This window comes from Schistocerca serialis, chromosome 5 (assembly GCF_023864345.2).
Source record: "Schistocerca serialis cubense isolate TAMUIC-IGC-003099 chromosome 5, iqSchSeri2.2, whole genome shotgun sequence".
Taxonomy (NCBI): Eukaryota; Metazoa; Arthropoda; class Insecta; order Orthoptera; family Acrididae; genus Schistocerca; species Schistocerca serialis.
In genome coordinates, this window is record NC_064642.1 from 225,778,284 (window position 1) to 225,801,274 (window position 22,991).

Genomic DNA, 22,991 nt, shown 5'->3' on the forward strand with positions numbered 1-22,991 from the left:
GGCGCGGCGCGGCGCTGCGGTCGCGACCAGCTGGTCCGTGATGGCGACGGCGCCGCCGGGAATTACGGCGGGACGCTCTCCGCGGAAAGGCTGGTCAACCGGTCCCGTACCGGCAGCGTGACTGGGTGTATGCAGGGGTCCGGACCGTGCGTTACCTGGTGGGTCCTGCCACCTATCAACACCGGGGAAGCGTTCTGTCAAGGGTACTGTACTTCACCCAAGAGCAGTCAACAGCTCCGTAGTAGTCTACATGTGCCCCCGTACGATGGGAATCACTGTGAGGTGTGAGGCAGGGAGAACCTTTTGCTGTTCCCCATATTCGAAGTGATAGCCGAAAGCCAGGTGACCGACAAAAGAAGAAAGTACAAAAACGATCGGGGAAATGCATGAATACAGTGATACAGGTCACTGAGGAGTGAAATAAATAGGAACTGAAGGGAAGTAAAGGCGAAGTGGCAGCAGGCAGAATGTGAAGAGTTCGGAAAAGAAGTGATTGTGTGATGGACTGACTCAGCATTTAGGAAAGTCCGAACGACTTTCGGTGAAACTAAAGGCAAGGGTGATAACATTAGAGTGCAGTGGGAGTTTCTGGTGTCAGAAGGCTTAGGCCTGTCCCGCCCCTCATTAAATCGATCAAGCCTTATACGAATATTTGAAAGAACAGTTATTATTATTATGTTCTTTAATTTTGTTTTTGGGTTTTCAGAAATACTGTGGGAAGAAAGTTTATTTATGTTGCAGATAACGTGGAAGATGTTGCCCGACGATCACCAAGAAAGTTCGACGTAGCGGCAAGTGGGGAACGAATAAAACGAATGCTGCAAACTACCGCGAGCCATGGAAGAGCCTGGGCCGCAAGGGCTTCGAGCTTCCTAGGTCGTTGTTGGACAACGTCAAAGGAAGAGATATCCTGCTTTCTCTTTGAAAACAGATCGATCGAGTCTTGAAAGAATCATGTAAAACGTATAGGCGGGAGACACTGATAAAGTAGTAAGTCTGTAATTAAGCATAATGCCATGTAACACTGCAAGTTTCAATGTTAAATGCAGAAGAGAGACCGCGCAGGTGGAAGGAGTACACTGAGGACATCTATGGGGGCTGGACTTATGTGATGAGGTTATAGCAGAAGAGGCTGGAGTGAATACGGAAAAGAAAGGGGAACCAGTATTAGAGTCACTATTTAGAGAGCTTTGGAAGACTTAAGATCAAATAAGAAAAAATATCTCATAGACGACAAGTTAAGGCGAGGCAAACTTACATTTATTGGATTTGTAGACTTAGAAAAAGCTTACGGCAGTGTTGACTGGAGTGCTCTCTTTCAAATTCTAAAACTGGCAGAGCTACAATACAGGGAGCGAAAGCTTATTTACAATTTGTGCGGAAACCAGAAGGCAGTTACAAGTGTCGAGGGAAACGAATGCGAAGCTGTGATTGAGGAGGGAGTGAGACAGGGTTGTAGCCTATCCCCGATGTTAGTCAGTCTGTATACTGAGCAAGTAGTAAAGGAAAAAGAAAAGATAAATTAGGTGTAGGAATTAAAGTCTAAGGAGAAGAAATAAAAATTTTGACGTTTTCCGATGACATTGAAGTTCCGTCAGACACAGAAAAGGACTTGGAACAGCAGTTGTACAGAACATGCAGCATCTTGAAAGGACGACTTAAGATGAACATCAAGAAATAAGGATAATGGAATGTGGTCGAATTAAATCAGGTGATGCTGGGGGAATTAGGTTAGGAGATGAGGCACTTAAACTAGTAAGCAAATTTTGCAGTTTCGGAAGAAAAATAACTGATGATGGTCGAAGTAGGGAGGATATAAAATGTATACTGGCAATGACAAGAAAAACGTTTCTGCAGAAGAGGTATTTGTTAGCATCAAGTATAGATTTAAGCGTCAGGAAGTTTTTTCTTCAAAGTATCCGTTTGGAGCGCAGCCATGTATGGAAATGAAACATGGATGACAAACAGTTTAGACAAGAAACACGGCAGAAGAGGTCGGTTACATTACATCGGAATTTGTAAAATCATTGGGGGAAGTGACAACAGAACGACTGCTCATGTTGGTGTGTACAATGTATGACACAGGCGATGTACCATCAGACATACGAAAAGACATCATCTACACAATTCCTAAGGTTACAACAGCCGACAGTCCCAATAATTATCGCCCAATCACCTTAACAGCTCATGCATCCAAGATGTTGACAAGAATAATATACAGTAGAATGGAAAAGAAAGTTGAGGATCTATTAGATGACGATCAGTTCGGCTTCAGAAAAGGTAAAGGCACCAGAGAGGCTATTCTGATGTTACGGTTGATAATGGAAGCAAGGCCGAAGTAAAATCAGGACACGTTCATAGAATGTGTTGACCTAGATAAAAGGTCCGACAATGTCAAACGGTGCAATATGTTCGAAATCTTGAGAAAAATAGGGGTAAACTATAGGGAAAGGCGAGTAATGTACAGTATTTACATGAATGAAAAGTGAACTATAAGAGACGGCCGGAGAGGCCGAGCGATTCTAGGCGCTACAGACTGCTGCGGTCGCAGGTTCGAATCCTGATGTCCTTAGGTTAGTTAGGTTCAAGTAGTTCTAAGTTCTAGGGGACTGATGACCACAGCAGTTAAGTCCCATAGTGCTCAGAGCCATTTGAACCATTTTTGAACTATAAGAGCGGATGTTCAAGGACGAGTGCATGGAATAAAAAGGGTGTAACACATGGATGCAGTCTTTGGACTCTACTCTTAAATTTTTACGCTGAAAAAACAATGACAGAAACAAAAAAAGTTTCTAGAGTAGGATTAAAAATTCAAGGTAATAGGACATCAATGTTAAGATTCTCTGATGACGTTGCCGTCATCAGTGAATGGGAAGAAGAAAGAAAGGGTCTGTTGAATGGAATAGTCAAATAAGTACGGAATACGGACTGAATGTACGATGGAAGGAAGGCGAATGTAATGAGATGTATCAGAAATGAGAACCTCGAGACAATATCAGAATCGGGGATCACAAAGCCGAAAACGTTAAGGAATTCTGCCTTCCTAGGCAGCGAAGTAATTCATGATGGTTGGAGCAAGGAGGACGCAAGAAACAGATTACACAGGCATTGTGGGCATTCCTGGTCATGAGAAGGCTGGTACTAACAAACGTATGTCTTAATGCGAGGAAGAAATTTCTGAGGGTGTACTGTATGAGCACAGAACTGTATGGTGGTTGGACATGGACTGTGCAGAAACCGGAGATGTGGGGCTATAGAAGAATGTGGAAAATTAGGTGGACTGATAAGCTAAGGAATGAGAAGATTCTCTGAAGAATCAGTGACTAAATAGATATATGGTAAACATTGACAAGAAGAAGGGACAGAATGATAGGATATCTGCTAAGACGTCAATGAATGACTTCCATGGAACTAGAGGGAGCTGCAGAAAGTAAAAACTGTACAAGAAAACAGAAATTGGAATACATCCAGCAAATTAGTGAGGACGTAGATTGCAAGTGCTACAGTCAAATGAAAAAGTTGGCAAAGGCTGCTTGTTCCCTTTACATCACTCATGGTGACAAGTGGCTACGAACTGTGTGGTCTGGTTGGTTGTATCACTGAATTTGTGACTTCGTGACATTTGACCGGAAACAGCAACTAATCTATGTTGTGCAGGGTGATCGGAAATAGTCTCAAAAATCTGTAACGCTGCTGCAGGGCGGGTTGTACTGAGGAACAAAGTCGATGCGCTGCGCCCTTTCCGAGTTAATTAGCATTGGAGTTAGCCGATCTGCGCCCGCAAACTGAAGCGCCCCGCCAGAGACGCTGCCACTAGTCGTGTTCTTCAATTGGTTTCGTAAAACTGAACAAGAGTGGGATACAGATATTGGACATGGACGGAAGTAAGGATCGAAGCTGTGCCAAATGCTGAGAGTCTCGTGCGCTATCGTCAACGCTAAGAGCATACCTGACACTAATTGTACTTGTTGGGCTGCTTGATTTTCGCATGCAACGGCCTAATTGGCTAACTTCAATGCCAATTAACTCGGAAACGGCGCAACGAATATTTTTCCGAATAAATATTTCTCACACAAAGTACCCTGCACACCTTTTCTGACCACCCTGTATAATGGAAAAACAACAAAAAAGCAGATTTAGTACAAAAATGGTTAATTTTATAGATATTTATTTCCATTTTCCTCACTTGCTACTTGCACCGTTTCTCATAAGACTGCAATTGGCAGTGACACGCGTTCGATACCAGTCATTTAGGCCATGACAGCAACTGACACTAATATTGTATGTGGTGGGCAGCTTGAATTCGCTCTCGCAATTGCTTGATTGGGTAATTTCAGGGCTAATTAATTCGGAAGTGGCGCAACGTTTAGCATTTTGTTCGAACAGTTATTTCTCAGCATAACGTACCCCGTAAAAGTCTTACAGGATTTTCATACTGTTTCTGACCACCCTGTATATTTCTGTTGTAAACACGGGAACACCGCTGCAGAAACGTAACCACACGCTGAAGCAAGCTTCCGAGGACAACTTCTTAGATATGACAAACAATTCAGATTTTCCAGAAAAGAGCGTATAGTGGCATAACATTGCAAAATGTTCAGAAAGTGATGGATCTGATTCTGAATATCGCTGGCAGACCATTCTAAACTTCTGGAATAGAACAGGTTGTCGTACGTATGAACGTATTATGTCAGTAGCACTGAGTATGGCATTGATCGCTGCGAAGTTACTGTCACAAACAAAAACAATATCATACAGAAGTCAGCAGGTAACAAGACTACCACTTCAAGACGATCGAAAATTTCTTACAAAGGTTATCACAGGTGGGAAAAGATAGATTCATGGCTGTGACTATGAAATTAAGCAGCAATTGTTGCAATGGAAGAGTTCTTCATCTCGAGTAGAAAGGACACTGTCAAGGGTAATATTATGTCCATGGTCTAGTTGTTCTTATTACAATTATTACTCAACGGATAATTGACAGACATTAGTACGTCGTAATCAAATGGTCAATGAAGACGTCTAACACGAAGTTTGAGGGAGTACCTGAAGAGAAAACTTCTACAGAAGTCTGTTTCTCAACCATGACTTCGTTTTTTGAGTTATCAGACTTCTGACTAGTTTAATGCAACCCGTTACGAATTCCTCTCCTGTGCCAACCTCTTCATGTCAGAGTAGCAACTGCATCCTACGCCCTCACATATTTGCTGAATGTATTCCAGTCTCTGTCTTCCTCTAAAGCTTTTACCCTCTACAGTTCCCTCTAGTATAATGGAAGAAATCCCTTGATGCCTTAACGGATGTCCTACCATCCTGTGCCTTATTCTTGTCAATGTTTTCCATATACTCCTTTCCTCGCCGATTCTGCGGAGAAACTGTTCATTCCGTACCTTATCAGCCCACTTAGTTTTCATCATTCTTCTATAACACCACATCTTAAAGGCATCGATTCTTTTCATTTCTGGTTTTTCCACAGTCCATGTTTCAGAACTATACAACGCTATGCCCCAAACGTACATTCTCAAAAGTTCTTCCTCACGCTAAGACCTATGTTTGATACTAGCAGACGTCGTCCAGGAAGGCCATTTTCTGCAGTGCTTGTCTGATTTTTAGACTGATCGGACAAAACGTTATGACCGTTGCCCAGTGTGACGTTGGATGCCTCCTGGTGATGTTGTGGGCACGTGACGCGATAACAGAAGTATGTAAGCGGAAGAGACACGGACGAGGGATCGCCCCAGCGAAGATATGGGCTGTAAGAGAGGGCGATGTTAACATGTTTTTGGAGCGTTTAGTAAACTACATCGAATTTAGCTGTGTTCCTGTTCTGTTCACCGTTGGAGTCCAGTTGCCAGCCTTCATAGATGCCTCACAGGAACTTGTTTACTCTGGAAGGCATCAACGTAATACTGAATCAAAAGCTTTCTGAATATGCAGAAATATAGTATCAGCGTAGTTTCTTCTGTATATGGCACCGAGTATATCATGTATGAAGATTGAGAGTTGAGTCTGGCATGGTATGCATTTCAAGACTTCATACTGAGTATGACAGCGAAGATAATGTAGTTACCGCTCGCGTTTGGGCTTAAAATATGTGCTACGACTCGGAGAAGAGTTAATCTTTCCACAAGTTGGCGTCTCGGTTTTACTTTTAGCTTTAGTGGGTTTAGGTGATATAGTGTGTTTCAAAGGTTCTTCTGAGAGATTTCCCGCATCTGCCTTTGACACCAGAACTAATACTTTGCGCATCATCATCATCAGCATCATCCACCTTACAAGTACTGCTGGACGGAGTTCTCCTCTAGAGTTTTCTACGCACTGCAGCCTACGGCTGTATTACCCATCCTTGTCGCTCCGGCATCTTTTCGGATGTCATTTTCCCTCGGTCCGTCAGGTTGGCTCCTTGGCTCTCTTCTTATCCCCTAGTATGCCGCAGCGACTTTAGTCGTCCATCGATCAGCCATTCTACATGTCGCGTCCATTATCACTTCAACTTGACTAAAGTCGTAATTAAGCATCGCAGCATAGTCTGCTCCCCTATTCATTGGTTTGTTTTCCTGTCTAGTCCCAAGCAATTCGCAAGCAATTTACATCGCACATCTGTCCATTGGACACAAGGAGAGTATAAATTTTTAATAGGCTGGCACTGGTAGTATACTTATATGTAGAAACTCTCCATTTCAGACCCTGGAAAATCAATTTCGAAAATTCAATTTAGTTTTTCATCTACATCTACACCTACAAATCTACGCTGTAATTCACACTTAAGTGCCAGGCGGAGGGTTCATGTAACCACCTACTTCTCTACCGCTCCACTATCGAAAATTGCGCAGCAAGTCCTTCAGAATTAGCTCTGATTTCTCCATTTTATTACAATGATCAATTCTTCCTTCGCAAGTGAGCGACTGGGCGTCAGAAAAAAAATATTTTCGCATTCGGATCAGAATGTTGCAGACTGAGATTTCGTGAAACCAACTCCTCGCATCGAAAATGGCCTTTGTTTTAACGGTTGCCACCCCACGTTGAGCATCTGACCCGTGATACCCTTTCTCCTATTTTGCGAGAGAGTATAACAAGCTGTCCTTTCCTGACCTTTTTAGATGTCCAGCGTCAGTGCTACCAGGTAAGAATCCCACATCGCACTGCAATATTCTAGTAAGGAAGGAAAAGCGTAGTACAGAGAATTTCTTTAGTTGGATTTGTTGCATCTTGTGGCAATAAAAGGTAGTCTTGGACTCACCTTACCCACAACATTATCTACAAGTCGTTCCAATTTGAAGTTCTTGGTAACTCTAATCCCTAGGCATGTTGTTGAACTGAAAGCCTTTAGCCTGTGACCTCAAACATTTCATTACTTATTGTTAGTTGCTACTCTTCGTACCATGCCGGCCGAAGTGGCCGTGCAGTTAAAGGCGCTGCAGTCTGGAACCGCAAGACCGTTACGGTCGCAGGTTCGAATCCTGCCTCGGGCATGGATGTTTGTGATGTCCTTAGGTTAGTTAGGTTTAACTAGTTCTAAGTTCTAGGGGACTAATGACCTCAGTAGTTGAGTCCCATAGCGCTCAGAGCCATTTGAACCATTTCTTCGTACCATGGAGACTTTTGTCTAAATCATTTTACATTTGGTTTTGATCTTCTGATAAATTTACTAGACGGTAAATGTGCAAATAATCTAAGAGGGCTGCTCATATTATCTCCTAAAACGTTTGTACAATTTAGGAACAGCAGAGAGCTTGTTAACACTTCGTAGGGGAACGCAAAATATACTTACATTTTATGTTATGATTATCCATCAATATCTTCGAATTGTCACCATTTTGATAGGAAATCACGAGTGTAGTTGCACAACAGAGACGTTATTCCACAGGCACGCAATCGGATTAGAAGCCGCTTGTGAGGAAAACCGAGTCAAAACCTTTCTGTAAGTCTACAAATATGGAACAAAGGTGAGGTTTCCTGTCAGTAACACTGTTGCACAATAACCCCTTCGGTTGCACTAACTTTCCGAAGCTATTGCTCGACACAGTAAAAGCCCCAAGTCACAACTATAATTTGTAACAAACGAAGAGTGCCAACATTGCAAAAGCAGGGCAACACCCGTAAATTACTGCCACATAGCAAAGCAGAGCCTTAGAAAGGTACACAAGCGGTGTAGTATGACAGCAATCAGAACGACACTACGCAACTGTACAATATGGCGTAATAACATTCAACATCCAAGCTCCACCGCTCTGCGGCGCTCTAGTGCTAATGAGAAAAGCAGAGGCAGGGTAAACCGTTCGTAATTAAGACACCACCTTGAGGACAAGACCGCTGGCAACTCTGTTTAATCGAGGAAAATGGCCGCCTATCCTGCTCGAGGCCCACGAGACAGAAAGGCCGTGGCTCCTACGAAGGTAGGCCTGAAATCGCTCGCTCGCTCTGCTCAGCATACAAAATGTGTTATTAAAACCTGTTAACTCGCAGCTGGGTGTGCACGTACTAAAGATAATTGCATCTTCTACTGGAATCTGCTATTTTAAAGTCTTACTGATTAACAGAACTACAACAAAATTTAATTTAAGATCAGTACTCTAAAGGTGGCAGGGGTAAAATACTGGGAGCGAAAGGCTATTTACAATTTGTATAGAAACTAGATGCAGTTATAAGAGTCGAGAAGCACGAAAGGGAAGCAGTGGTTTGGAAGGGAGTGAGACAGGGTTGTAGCCTCTCCCCGATGTTATTCAATCTGTATATTGAGCAAGCAGTGAAGGAAACAAAAGAAATATTCGGAGTAGGTATTAAAATCCAGGGAGAAGAAATAAAAACTTTGAGGTTCGCCGATGACATTGTAATTCTGTCAGAGGCAGCAAAGGAATATGAAGAGCAGTTGAAGGGAATGGATAGTGTCTTGAAAGGAGGATATAAGATGAAAATAAACAAAAGCAAAACGAGGATAATGGAATGAAGTCGAATTAAGTCGGGTGATGCTGAGGGAATTAGATTAGGAAATGAGACACTTTAAGTAGTAAATGAGTTTTGCTATTTGGGGAGCAAAATAACTGATGATGGTCGAAGTAGAGAGGATATAAAATGTAGACTGGCCATGGCAAGGAAATCGTTTCTGAAGAAGAGAAATTTGTTAACATCGAGTGTAGATTTGTCAGGTAGTCGTTTCTGTAAGCATTTGTATGAAGTGTAGCCATGTATGGAAGTAAAACATGGACGATAAATAGTTTGGACCAGAAGAGAATAGAAGCTTTCGAAATGTGGTGCTACAGAAGAATGCTGAAGATTAGATGGGTAGATCAAATAACTAATGAGGAGGTATTGAATAGAACTGGGGAGGAGTTTGTGGCACAACTTGACGAGAAGAAGGGACCTGTTGGTAGGACATGTTCTGAGGCATTAGGGGATCACAAATTAAGCAATGGAAGACAGCGTGGAGGGTAAGAATCTTAGAGGGAGACCAAGACATGAATACACTTAGCAGATTCAGAAGGATGTAGGTTTCAGTAAGTTCTGGGAGATGAAGATGCCTGTACAGGTTAGAGTAGCATGGAGAGATGTATCAAACCAGTCGTCAACTGAAGACCACAACAACAACTCGAAAGAAATGGTAAAACGGCTTGTTTATGGCATTTAGTCTCTTCTACTTTACAATCCTCATTTACTACAAGAAGTGGTGCCTTATGCAACTGATAATCGTTCTGGCATGATTTTAATTTTATTTTACCCCAGTACAGCCGTAACAAATTGTAGTATGCCTATGGACTTGCGACAATTGTAGGAATAATAACAGTAAGACTCCACAATTGCGGATTCTAGTATAAGATACGATTCTCGTTTGTGCATACACACCTCGTTACGAGTTAAATGGTGTATAAACGTAGTTTGTCTGCTGAGTTAAGCGAGCGTGTGAGCACTAGCCTACCTGCGTGACGTACGCGCTGTGGCCTGTCTTTCAAGTTGGTCTTGTAACCTGCTCAAACGACGTAATGTCTGCCTTAAAATACTCCTGTTTCACGCATATCGTCCTCAGTGTCTGGTCATTCCGTCCGCGTCACTGATCACGACGGAATTACAGCGTCGCTAGTTACAGGTTATCCCTTCTGGCGATCCGTGATGTGCTGCTTGCTGCCTGTTTGAAAATTTCCACTACGAGACTGCAGCTTGCAGACTGTGGTTGGAGCTCATCAGTCCGTGCTACCACTATCGACAGGTAACAGCTACGATTGACAGAAAATAAGGAGCTACTGGGCCTTCCTCTGGAGAAGGGGTAAGCAGACTGACTGCAAGCTGCCATCTTCTGTTTGCTGCCACCTCCCAGGCTGTACGTGTACCACCTTCCTGGTTGTACGCTGTGTGCGGTGAGGGAGACCTAGGTTTCCGACTTTACGACAATCGCCATCCGGAAGATACTGTAGTTACCAGGTCTAAGAATTCTTACGTCACCAACAGCACTGAGGTCCATCGTATCCACAGAGGCTCATCTGCGGGCCACATCGCTGACCCCCGCTACTGGAGCCCGCGTCAGCTCGCTGTCAGCCACCGTGACTGGCCTGACACAAACGAGGTGACATGGCGCAATACTGTGTCTAGCGTTCCTGGTCAACGTCTCAGCGAGGGGTTTTCTGCACGCCAGGGAAGACAATTTTCATTTTAGCTGTAACGTTAGCATAATGTTATTACAGAAGTCACTGTTTCAGTGGCAACTTCAGGCTTAAAGCTGAAACGACCACCATCCCTCAGAGCTCGGCATCCGACGTTTGTAACCTCACCGCTTCGCCTACCCAACCTCGACGCCCTCTGACCTCCTGACCAGAGTGGTAGCCGTTAGAACGTTCATTACTTCGCGTGAATAAAGAGCTAGCTGTGTTGGGTACGAGCGATATTTTCTGAAGCGGTGCTGTGTGTTAGCAGCTCGTTTTCATCGACGTAATTAATAATGCCCGAATATAGTATACTTTCCGGTACAGTATATTTTCAATGATATGGGGCTGTAGTTTAGCGGATTACAATTTCCTTCCTTGAATAGTGGTGCGACATGTGCATTTTTCCAGTCCTTAGGTACAAATCTTTCGTCGGGCGAGCGGTTGTATATGCAGCCCCCTCAGATTTAATGGTAAGATAGCCCGGTTGATTACTCGGCAAAAACTGAACACAGAGCAAGCATGAGAGCAGCATGAAGGTGTACTGAACTGTGAAAAATGAAAAAAAAAACAGAAACAGTGAACAGTCCGAGCTCAAGGTGCGCAACACCGAGCTAATTCGTACACTAACGTCGTCGTGGTTTCAACTGCCCGTTCAGTCATTGACGTGTCTGTTCCCTTTCTGTAATCTTGGCGACTGTGATCCTGTACTTTCGTTATAGAATATCAGTCATCTAATAGGAATATATTACCGCCGCTAGCAAATATGATGAATACTGAGAGCAGGCGAGATGCCACACAGACATCTCGCGGAAAAGAACAACAGCAAATGAACGGTTGTGAACTACATTACTACAAAGAAATTCAAGAGTGTGATGGAACACAAGAGACATAACACGTGGTACTTGTGAAGAACAAATACGAGGTATGTATGTCTCGAAGCTCGTGGCCTTGTAATCACGGAATCCCATTGTCGAGCACCGCTGGAAACACGCAAGATCTCCGATGCAAACCTGCTAGTGGTTCGGACCGACTGTAAGCAGTCGGTCGGATGCGAGATAACCGCAAACCGCACTGTGGCACGTTTTGAGGAATCAATTTTCATTATGTATTCCATACTTACACCTCGCTGCTGCGAACGGACGTCACACCACGACACAGACACAAATTTGGATACAACGAACAGACACGTTAATGACAGGACGAGCAGTTCATAATTTTATGACAAAAGAGCAGAGTATCAGGATTTGGGGGGGGGGGGGGGGGGGGCGGGAGGTGTATGAGGGGGGGGGGGCATGAGAGAGATTAGAACACGGATCTCCCTCTTTGTAGTTCAACACCATGATCGTATAACCACGACACCATGGCTCTTTCTGTCCGTTCGATGTTGCACTCCCGAAATTTTATGGATCAGCCTTTGCGCCACGAAAATATGAAGAAGCACATGGTGTTCTCTTATTTGCTATTGGTATGCATATAAATTTCTCAGGGTACTTTAAACCCAACAATCCATTATTTCCTTTCCTCTCTCTTTTCAGATCGTAAGTGGCCCTCTTTCTGTCTCAAATGAGTTTTCCTACCGTATATTGACAGTTTTGATAATTTCGTTACAGTATTTGTGTACTAAGAAATGTAAACATTGTCATCAATTCTTTTGTAAGTCTGGAGGTTGTTTCCATTTCGTAGGAACAAATTTCATAACGTTTCTTTCGTATAGTTTTGACTGATTATTTGAAATGATAAATTCTCATTTTTTTTTTTTTCAAATTTAGTTACAAGAATTTTGACTGTCATGGTGTTGCGAGATACGCTTTTTTGTCTGTTGCAATTGATATTTGAAGAGCTATTATCTCCACTGCTTCTGTAATAATTTCTATTTTTGTATACTGAAACTTCCTGACACAGAAACATTTTATGATAAAGACATAATCATTATCATCCTGTCATTGCACAGCAACACAAATAGTTTTGTACGAGTGAAATCTTGGTCTGATATGAGGTAGGACATGAAGATTCTGGTACGCTTGGATTATTGAAACAAGGAAGTAGACAAGGGTGCCCTTATGGGGCAGAAGGCATGATTCCGCTGCACATCATCAGTCGCAGGTCCACCTAGCCGTCAGCAACAGCACCAGCAGCAGCCATCACCTGCCACGTCACCTGCAGGCGTGTGCGGACAGAGGGCGTCATCGGAGGCGGCGCGCCCCCTGCTACTGCCAGAGACTCCGCTGGAATCGAGTCGTGCGAGGCAGAACAGCACTTCTCAACAAGCTGGAAGGAAGACAACGGAAGTCCCTTAGATGCGGGATTCCACATGCATGGTGTAAATCAAGTGGAGCGGTAAGATGAGAAATGCTGATATCCTCTGCAGCACCGGCAAGGAAGAAACAAATGGAAAACCGTCATTAGGGGAAGGGACAAGATGACTGGAACTTGTACTGACAGATCGAGGAATACTCTTCATTGTATTTAGAAGGTGACGTACAGAATGAAAACTATATGGAGTACAGAGACAACAATTTGTATCACAGATAATTCAGGACGTTTCCTCTCTGAGACGGAAAGATCGGCGCGTGAGCGGGTGTCTTAGTATGAAAACAAAGGGTGACTTCCCAAGCAATCAAAACTATGTGTTTTATCTTATCCCGACTGCTTTCGACTGCGAGTCATTCTCACGCCAACCGCAACGTAGCTGTTTTCCACAAAGTGTTTAGACAGAATACCTAAACAGTCATAAATTGGGTGCATAACTATATCAGTCCTTAGCAGGATTCGTTTTATGTGTAATAAAATGAACTAGTGAAGCAGGAAAGAATTGTATAAGCAAAAAGGCGAGGGCCATTACAAATTCTTGGTTAAAACTCTGGATACTGAATTTATTTGTTCAAAGGAGAAAATAGGGTGTCGCAAGAGAAATGCTCAATATTCAGGGATAAGACATGAACGATTATTTTAAAAAGTTTAGTAATAATGGCCTCTAAAATGCGTAACTGAAGAGTGATTAGCACTCCTTCATCTTCGATACTCTGAAACTAATTTTTTCTACTGCAAGCTCTTTGCTTTGCATATTTTCAGAAGTGGTTGTACTGACCGAATGAAGAAAAAATTGTCTGGTAAACATGGGCTATAGCAGCGAAGATGAACAAGTACTCATAGCTTCTAGAGTACGCACTATAGAGCCCATTTTTGCTGGACATTAAAGCATACCCTAAGAGTCATGAGTACTTGATCGTTAGAAGAGATGTGTTGAATGGTAGCGAAGATGAACAAGTACTCATAGCTTCTAGAGTACGCACTATAGAGCTGGACATTTTTTCCCGTTTCGATCCATGCTACCACCTCTCGAAATAAGGAAAGCAAAGAGCGTGCAGTGGAAGAGATTTTTTTCAGAGTAGCGATGATGAAGAAGCGTCAATAGATGTCAAACTTAGCAGTTTAGAGCTCATGTTTACCAAACTTTTTTTCCTTCGAATAATTGTTCCTGTCAAATCTCCGAATGTTGACATATAGTATATAAAAGTAGAAAATGAACTACGCGAAAGGGAAGACAGGCGTCCGAAGTATAATACTGACAGAAAGTGCAAAATGGAAAAATAAAGAGTGCTAGAGGAGAAATTTAAAACTGTAGAAGCTAAAAGAAAGATAGGTGCTACCTGTAGGAAAATTAAACCAAGATTCGGAGAAATAATAAACAAGCAGCTGTACGAATATTAAGAGATCGTTTGTCAGACGAATACTTAACATGAGGAGCAGGCTTAACGAATAGACAATAGGAAAAACAATATTATGGAAACGTAACAGGAAGTACAAAAAGCCTGTTCACCTTCTCCAAGTATTTCGATTGCACAAAGTTAATAATATGAAGAATGAAGGGGGCACGGGGAAAAGTACAGAGAAGTAACAAACAGCAAATTTCATATAAATCAGCATATATTCATCCTGTAAACACGAGAAATGAAACGTTATCTCGGCACATAACTGGAAATCAGCTGACAGTTCTAGATTACTAGGTGCGCAGCAGCGTACTTTTAGGACGAGAAAAATGCAGGGAAAACCTTAAGAAGCAAATGAAAAATCGTCCATTCCTTAGAGAGTGTTATTTAGAGAATTGAAATTTATCCATGTTAAATGGAATATTTCGAAGATTGTGAGTGTACTGAAAATCTATTAAATAATTTCTACTGTTTCAGACACTTTTTACTAATATGTAACTACAGCACGACTTGTTTCGACAATATTCTCTCATTAACAGTTGCTTTCCAGTTATATGTAAATTACATTAATGTAATTGAGTTCATTTGCTGAGAGTGCCAGTGAGGTTATGTATCGGATTACAGTCTTGTACAGAGAGACACATACATTTCAATGTGTAAATTCAGTGTTTTGCAACTTTAAATTATTTCATTAGTGCCTTTACTTTCAGTTTTGTTCGAAATTTAGCTGTCTGGCGCACAGGGCATAGCGAAAAGCACATCACAACTTAACACCTCACCTACAGATGTTTACATCATTCTAAAGACTTTTAACTGACAAGACAAACCAGTTTCAGTTACTAAGATAGTAATATACAGTGAAGGTGAAACCTTCAAATTCCACCCAGTACTTCTTAGCCTTTCGTTTAGGTTTTCAGCTTGGTCTATAGGTATTGCTCCCGATAACGATCCTGATGTATTTGGTGTTCTACCGCTACCGGGTGCTCACTGAGGAAGCGGTGGAATGGCTTAATAAAAACAATCGAGGTAGCCATGAATATTGTAATGCGAAACGTATTAAACAAAATTGACTACTTGCACACATGGCTGATTCCAAGACGATGAAAGCCAACTCATGTAGAAGACAGTGCAAGCAACTACCGCACAGTGTGATACCGATTAAGAACTGCAAGCAACTATGGGTTGCGGAGCGTCTTTCCGCGGTTTTGTAAACTCGGACACAGCACGTTAGTGGTCCCCCTATGAGGGAGAAAGGTCCCTACACGCAACTTGCTTAAGACTAACTTTGAAGACAGTTCCTACTGCTTCCAACAGGCGGGGCGGCGCGGCTTCCTGGCTTTTGATTGTGGTAACGTCTTGTGGCACCAGGTTAACGAAGGTGGGCGAAAATAGTGTTCCTACGCAGCAGTGTTTCTACAGCCGTAATATGAATATAAAGGCTGATTTTCGCCGTCTTCTGGTTTTCTACCTTAAACGATCGGTGAACTCGGAAATTAATTCATCCTCAGGATTCGATCGTCTTCTCCTTGTAAGCTATCGGTGACTTGCACTGGCACGGGATACTTGATTTTAAAGCGAAAACTGACTGGTTAATTTTATCAACTTTTTACTTAATTAAGAAACAGGTCCATGACTACTGTTACTGAGATTAGTTATGCAGTATGAAAGTGAGATTAAAAACGTGATCATCATCATCTCTTTACAAGGATTAGGTGTTGCTGTCATCCGTTCGGGGTCTATCATCCACGAATTCATCTTTTACGAGGTCTATGCAATTATCTCATTCAGTTGCCGATAATGCAGTATCTTTGTTTGCTATTTGTTTTCTATCAACATGATTTTTCAGTTCCATTCGATTCGCTTCTATGCTGTTATTCTTAATGTCAATGATTCGGAACTATATATAAGAATCGGTACAGTCATAATTTTATAGGATTTCATTTGTTTTTCCTTTCTTGTTTTTTTCCAAAATTCTTCCAATTTTTTCACAGATAGATGAATATTATTAACCTTCTTCTCCATGTATTTGTCGTTGGTTAAGGATAAGTGTTCAAATTTTTATCATTTATTATTATTTTCGATGTGGCTGTTTTCTTTCCTTTGCAAGCCATTATCTTGATTTTATTTGCAGATATAGTTAAGCTGTGGTAAGTCAGGTTTGGGTCAATCTACATACTGCTGTTTGTAAATTATCTTCTTTTTCCTGTGTCTAATTATCTGGTTATCAGGACAAAACATGTTATTTACCGATACAAAGGATCCTATTTTAGTTCCTAACTGTATTTTGTCTTTCCACTTCATAATTATGTAGTCATTGTATAATATAAATTAAATAAAGTGGGTGATAGACTGTACCCTAGTCGAACACTTCGATTTATTAAAATTTCATCTGACATTTTCAAACCTGAACTAACAACTGTTTTTGTATTTACATATAGACACTTTGTGGAATTAATAAGTTGTTTACGAAAACGTTTTATTTCCAACATTTTCACCAAACGGGGTCTTTTTAGCTTATCGAAGGCTTTCTCATAACAAATTAATGCTAAATGAGACTTTCAATAATTTGTCTTATTACAAATATAATACTATTACACGAACGTCTCATTATGAAGTCTAATTGTTCTGAGATTATTGCATCAGCAATAGATAGTAACATTTGACAAGCAATTGTTATTTCATTAAACTTTCATTCTTTGATATGGAACTGAACTGGACAGCTGCTGAGACTGCTCCGCCTGGTTTATGCGCCTCAAAAAGTCTCAAGGTTATAAGCTCATGTTGTAGATCAGTTAGGGTTCCAGAGAAATGTAGGAAGACGTGAAGCAATACTGACATTACGACCAACGCGAAGAGACTGAAGAGAGTGAGGATAGGCAAACCTACATTTATTGCATTTGCAGATTTAGAAACTTTTCCGAACGTTGGTTGGAATAGACCCTGGAGGTATAAGGGATAAAGCAATAGAAAGTATGGGTTATCTGCAGAAACCAGACTGCAGCTATAAGGGTCTAAGGACAGGAATGGGAGTCAGTGTTGGACAAGGGAGTCAGACAGAGCTGCAGTGCATTCCAATACTATTCAGTCCGTACACTGAGTAAGCTGCAAAGGATGTAAAAGAGAAATCTGGAAAGGGGATTGAAGTTCTAAGTTGAAGAAATGAAGGTTGTCCGATGACACTGTAGTACTTTCACAGAAGGTACTGTTTAATATTTCTTAAATTTAAAGAACCTCTCTCACACCGGCCTGAGTTAGCTTCACTGATCAGGATAGTAAAAACATGCGTATATTAAGGGAATTTTCATTGACAAAGCAGGCTTATCACATTCACACAGTTCAATACTGTTCTGTCCTGATTAAATTAAGCTTAACGTAAATTCCATAAGGCAGTGAAGCAGTTTCGAAGTCTCGGTTCGACGAAAATTGTCAGTCGATCTCCTGGAAACATTTGTAATAATTATTAATTTTCGGTGATCACATGGGGAAGACCGGAGATCTGCTGGTAAGACCGTGTTAGCCTATTTATTTGAAGTAACTGGATATCTTGAGCATTCAAAACGGCAGGTTCGTCCAGTGTAAATCAGACGTTCCCCACTGATCCCGTGCAACACAGCGTAGTAAGCAGACACTGCCAATAATAATAATCCGTTAAATAATACGCGAACACACTTACTTTAGTTTAGTTCATGTATTAAATTCCTTCTCATACAGAATCTCATCACGATGGCGACTCCCTCAACAATACGTACATATATTTTCTTCTTTCACGACTAATCGGCAAGAAGTTCCTATTCTTTTCATAAGAGAAAACATAGATAGCAGAGAAGCAGCAGAGAAGCTATTCCATGGAGTAAATGGACGCTCCAAGGAATAATTGGGCTTGAAACTACTTTGCATTGATAATCGGTAAGATAAGAAGAGATATTTCGAGATATGTACTAAGTTATATAATTTATAAAATTTCTGAAAATATCGTGGAGAGACCGCTGCAAGAGACATTACAACTGGACTTGGAAAATCAGATGAATGGGTTCGATAGTGTCTTGGAAGAACCTAATTGGGTTAACATCAACAAAAGAAAGTAAAGAAGGGTAATGGGGAGTGTGCGAATGAAATGGAGTAATGCTGAGTGAAATGGATTAAGAAATGGGCTGCATTATAACTGACAACGGGTGAAGTAGAGATAAATTAAAATAAAGACTTGGGATGGCAAGTTAAGTGTTAGGCAATCTTTCCGTCACTATTTCTCTGGCGTGTGGCTTTATGAGGAACTGAAGCTTGGCTGATACGCAGAATAGAAAAGAAGACATAAGAAATTTTGGAAATTTGGTTCTGCAAAAGATTAAGTGGATGGATAAATAAGACATTTTGAGGCACTAAGTCGATTTGGGGGAAACGGTATTGTGGTACAACTTGACTAAAAGAAGAGTCCTTTGATAGAACACACATTGGGCCTCAAAAAATAGTTAATTTGGTTCAGGTGGAAGTGACGGGTTTAAAATTTGTGGAAGCTGGCAGTGGTTTGACTACAGCAAACAGGTTGAAGTGAACGTACGTTGTGTTGCACAGTAGATTAGTAAGTGCAGGAGTAAAATTTTGTTACAAACCAACAGAGACGGCTACGTGGGGGCGTCAGCCGAGCACGCGACTGTGTCGTAACTGAATGCCAGTACGAGGGGCCCTAAGTACAAACAAGCTGTGAGAGAATTTCATCGGAGGATGCGAGAGGTAAGCAAGAACAACTGATTCATCCCCTGGACGACAGTGCGGAACAGAGATAATATGCTACTGCGAAAAGGCTAAATGTAGCAACTTCAATTACAGATATCATAAGAATGCCTTTCAGGATGCAAACTTCGGAAAAAAGGTACGCTCTGAAACCCTGAACTTAAAACACTGTAGCAGCCAAGATCGCTGACAAGCTTAGAAAACAAGAGCACATTCGGTCATCATTGTACACCTTCCTCAACCTCATTCTCAGAGCTATACCATTCCATCTGCATTGAAGACACCGATGGAAGACGAGCTCTATTAAGTTGCAGGATGCTCTGGTGAATTCAGACAAGTCTCTAGAAGCTGCCGCCTACTTCGTGTCCACAGCTGCAAACCCGCAGCCGTCCGGACGTGAGAGGACGTCTGATATGCAACCCGCAATCCTTCCAATCACAACGGTGTGACCGACTGAAAGTGAGCGACGATCCGATATTCTGTGGATGTGGAACGGATCTGCTCATCTGTAAGCTGTTTAACCTTGGTGCTGGGCGCCTGTATTGCCTGTACTTGGGACTTACCGGCAGGGACCGAGTAAACGCAAAACTCTAGTAAATAAATGATAACTGATTGAGTGACGTTTCCGTAGCGAACCGGCACTTACAGGATCATTCACCCCCGATCTTCTCTCGACCTGCTGATAACAACACGATCCCCGTTAGGGCCGTAACCAGTCTTCGCACTGAATACTCTCACAACAAAAAACATTTAGTAAAAGATACCATGCCAGACGTGGAAGAACTGCATTACAAAAGGAACACCTGACTACAAGGACCATTCCACAGTTGAGATATATACCACCTAAGTCATTGTAACCTAAAAATCTCTAGGCTCCGCTGACTTCACGAGGGAACGTATCATCGCGTTACAACATTGTTTCCAAATCTTCACGCGAACAATACATGTGTTTTTATCAGTGTGGGTATTAACAGCTCTTAACATAGCGCTACATGCCAAAAAAAAAAAAAAGTGCCCGAGAATTTTAAGTTAATTCACCCGGTTTCCTTCAGAAAATAAATCTGGCGTTTTACAAGTATACATAATACAGTTATTGATATTACTCAAATTAACACATTTACGTGATCCAGAAATTACATGAAGTTCGTTAGTTGTGAAAACAAACAAAATAAAAGCAAGTCGCTCAACAAAATGGGTCACCTATATAGTCTTAAATAAAATCTAATGCATAACATTAACGTTCCAAAGTCATGGCCCTCTTAAAAGTTCCAGCGCAAATATCTCTGTGATTGGAGCAGCAAAAAATATTAAAAACTACTATCACAGGTATGAACGCAGGGCAGGGCCTCATGAAACTAAATACTATGAGACTTTCTAAAACGTAAGCAAATATTAGTTTCAACGAAAACTTATCTTTCTTTTAATGGACATGCCGCATTTTCTCTTACGCAATCACTAATGTGAAAAATCACAAATAGAATTTCGTTGGTTGCATTACAATACTCCTGTTATATTTTGAGAAACTGCAAAGTGAAATTGTCGCTTGAAACAAACGAAACGTGCCGCTATTGCACATCCCGAAATGCAAGCCTTAAACCCACATTGCTCGTAATCGAAATGTGATTGACGTACTACGACGCAACAAACGCTTTACTTATTGCTATTTACACTGTTATTATGTGGACTGGAAACAATACAGGAGTCCAGCCTCATACAATAAACAGTAAGGTAAGGGTTTCTTGCTTGTGCTTCATTGATCTCTACTCTAGTACTAGTAGTACGATAACCAAGTATCACCGGCCAGGGTAAACATAATTAATGGGCGACCACTGATCTAACAGAGCGACAAATGGTAGTTGTACGTAGTTGTGTGACCAGACATGTGTATTGTTTCCAGTGTAAGTAGCAATAACTACAGCGTTTGTTGCATCGTACTACGTCAGTCACACTGCAATTACGAGCAACCCGTGGTTTATGCTTGTATCTCGGGATGTGCAGTAGCTGCACGTTTTGTTGATTTCAAGCGTCAACTTCACTTCAAATTTCTCTGGATGTAACTGACGTATTGCAATGCAACCAACACAGCTCTTTCTGTGATTTTTCGTATGACTGATTGCGTTAGAAATAATACGGGGCGACCATTAAAAGAGAAACATAAGTTTTCGTTGAAAATAATATTTTCTTACGTTTTAGAACATCTTACAGTACTTACTTTTATGAGCCCTTACCCTGCATCCATACGATTCAAAGTTCTTTTTCACTATCTGTGGTCGTTCCAGAGATATTTGCGCTGAAACGTTTAAGTCGATCACACTATATGGTGTGAAATTACACTCCTGGAAATTGAAATAAGAACACCGTGAATTCATTGTCCCAGGAAGGGGAAACTTTATTGACACATTCCTGGGATCTGATACATCACATGATCACACTGACAGAACCACAGGCACATAGACACAGGCAACAGAGCATGCACAATGTCGGCACTAGTACAGTGTATATCCACCTTTCGCAGCAATGCAGGCTGCTATTCTCCCATGGAGACGATCGTAGAGATGCTGGATGTAGTCCTGTGGAACGGCTTGCCATGCCATTTCCACCTGGGGCCTCAGTTGGACCAGCGTTCGTGCTGGACGTGCAGACCGCGTGAGACGACGCTTCATCCAGTCCCAAACATGCTCAATGGGGGACAGATCCGGAGATCTTGCTGGCCAGGGTAGTTGACTTACACCTTCTAGAGCACGTTGGGTGGCACGGGATACATGCGGACGTCCTGTTGGAACAGCAAGTTCCCTTGCCGGTCTAGGAATGGTAGAACGATGGGTTCGATGACGGTTTGGATGTACCGTGCACTATTCAGTGTCCCCTCGACGATCACCAGTGGTGTACGGCCAGTGTAGGAGATCGCTCCCCACACCATGATGCCGGGTGTTGGCCCTGTGTGCCTCGGTCGTATGGAGTCCTGATTGTGGCGCTCACCTGCACGGCGCCGAACACGCATACGACCATCATTGGCACCAAGGCAGAAGCGACTCTCATGGCTGAAGACGACACGTCTCCATTCGTCCCTCCATTCACGCCTGTCGCGACACTACTGGAGGCGGGCTGCACGATGTTGGGGCGTGAGCGGAAGACGGCCTAACGGTGTGCGGGACCGTAGTCCAGCTTCATGGAGACGGTTGCCAATGGTCCTCGCCGATACCCCAGGAGCAACAGTGTCCCTAATTTGCTGGGAAGTGGCGGTGCGGTCCCCTACGGCACTGCGTAGGATCCTACGGTCTTGGCGTGCATCCGTGCGTCTCTGCGGTCCGGTCCCAGGTCGACGGGCACGTGCACCTTCCGCCGACCACTGGCGACAACATCGATGTACTGTGGAGACCTCACGCCCCACGTGTTGAGCAATTCGGCGGTACGTCCACCCGGCCTCCCGCATGCCCACTATACGCCCTCGCTCAAAGTCCGTCAACTGCACATACGGTTCACGTCCACGCTGTCGCGGCATGCTACCAGTGTTAAAGACTGCGATGGAGCTCCGTATGCCACGGCAAACTGGCTGACACTGACGGCGGCGGTGCACAAATGCTGCGCAGCTAGCGCCATTCGACGGCCAACACCGCGGTTCCTGGTGTGTCCGCTGTGCCGTGCGTGTGATCATTGCTTGTACAGCCCTCTCGCAGTGTCCGGAGCAAGTATGGTGGGTCTGACACACCGGTGTCAATGTGTTCTTTTTTCCATTCCCAGGAGTGTATAACGAAATCCAGACCATTGGCTTCTTACAGACGTTGCTAAATATCAACGGGGACAGTTGAAAATGTGTGTCCCGACAGGTACTCAAACCCGGGATCTCTTACTTACATGGCAGACTCTCTATCCGACTGAGCCATCGAGGACACAGAGGATAGTGCGACTGCAGGGACGT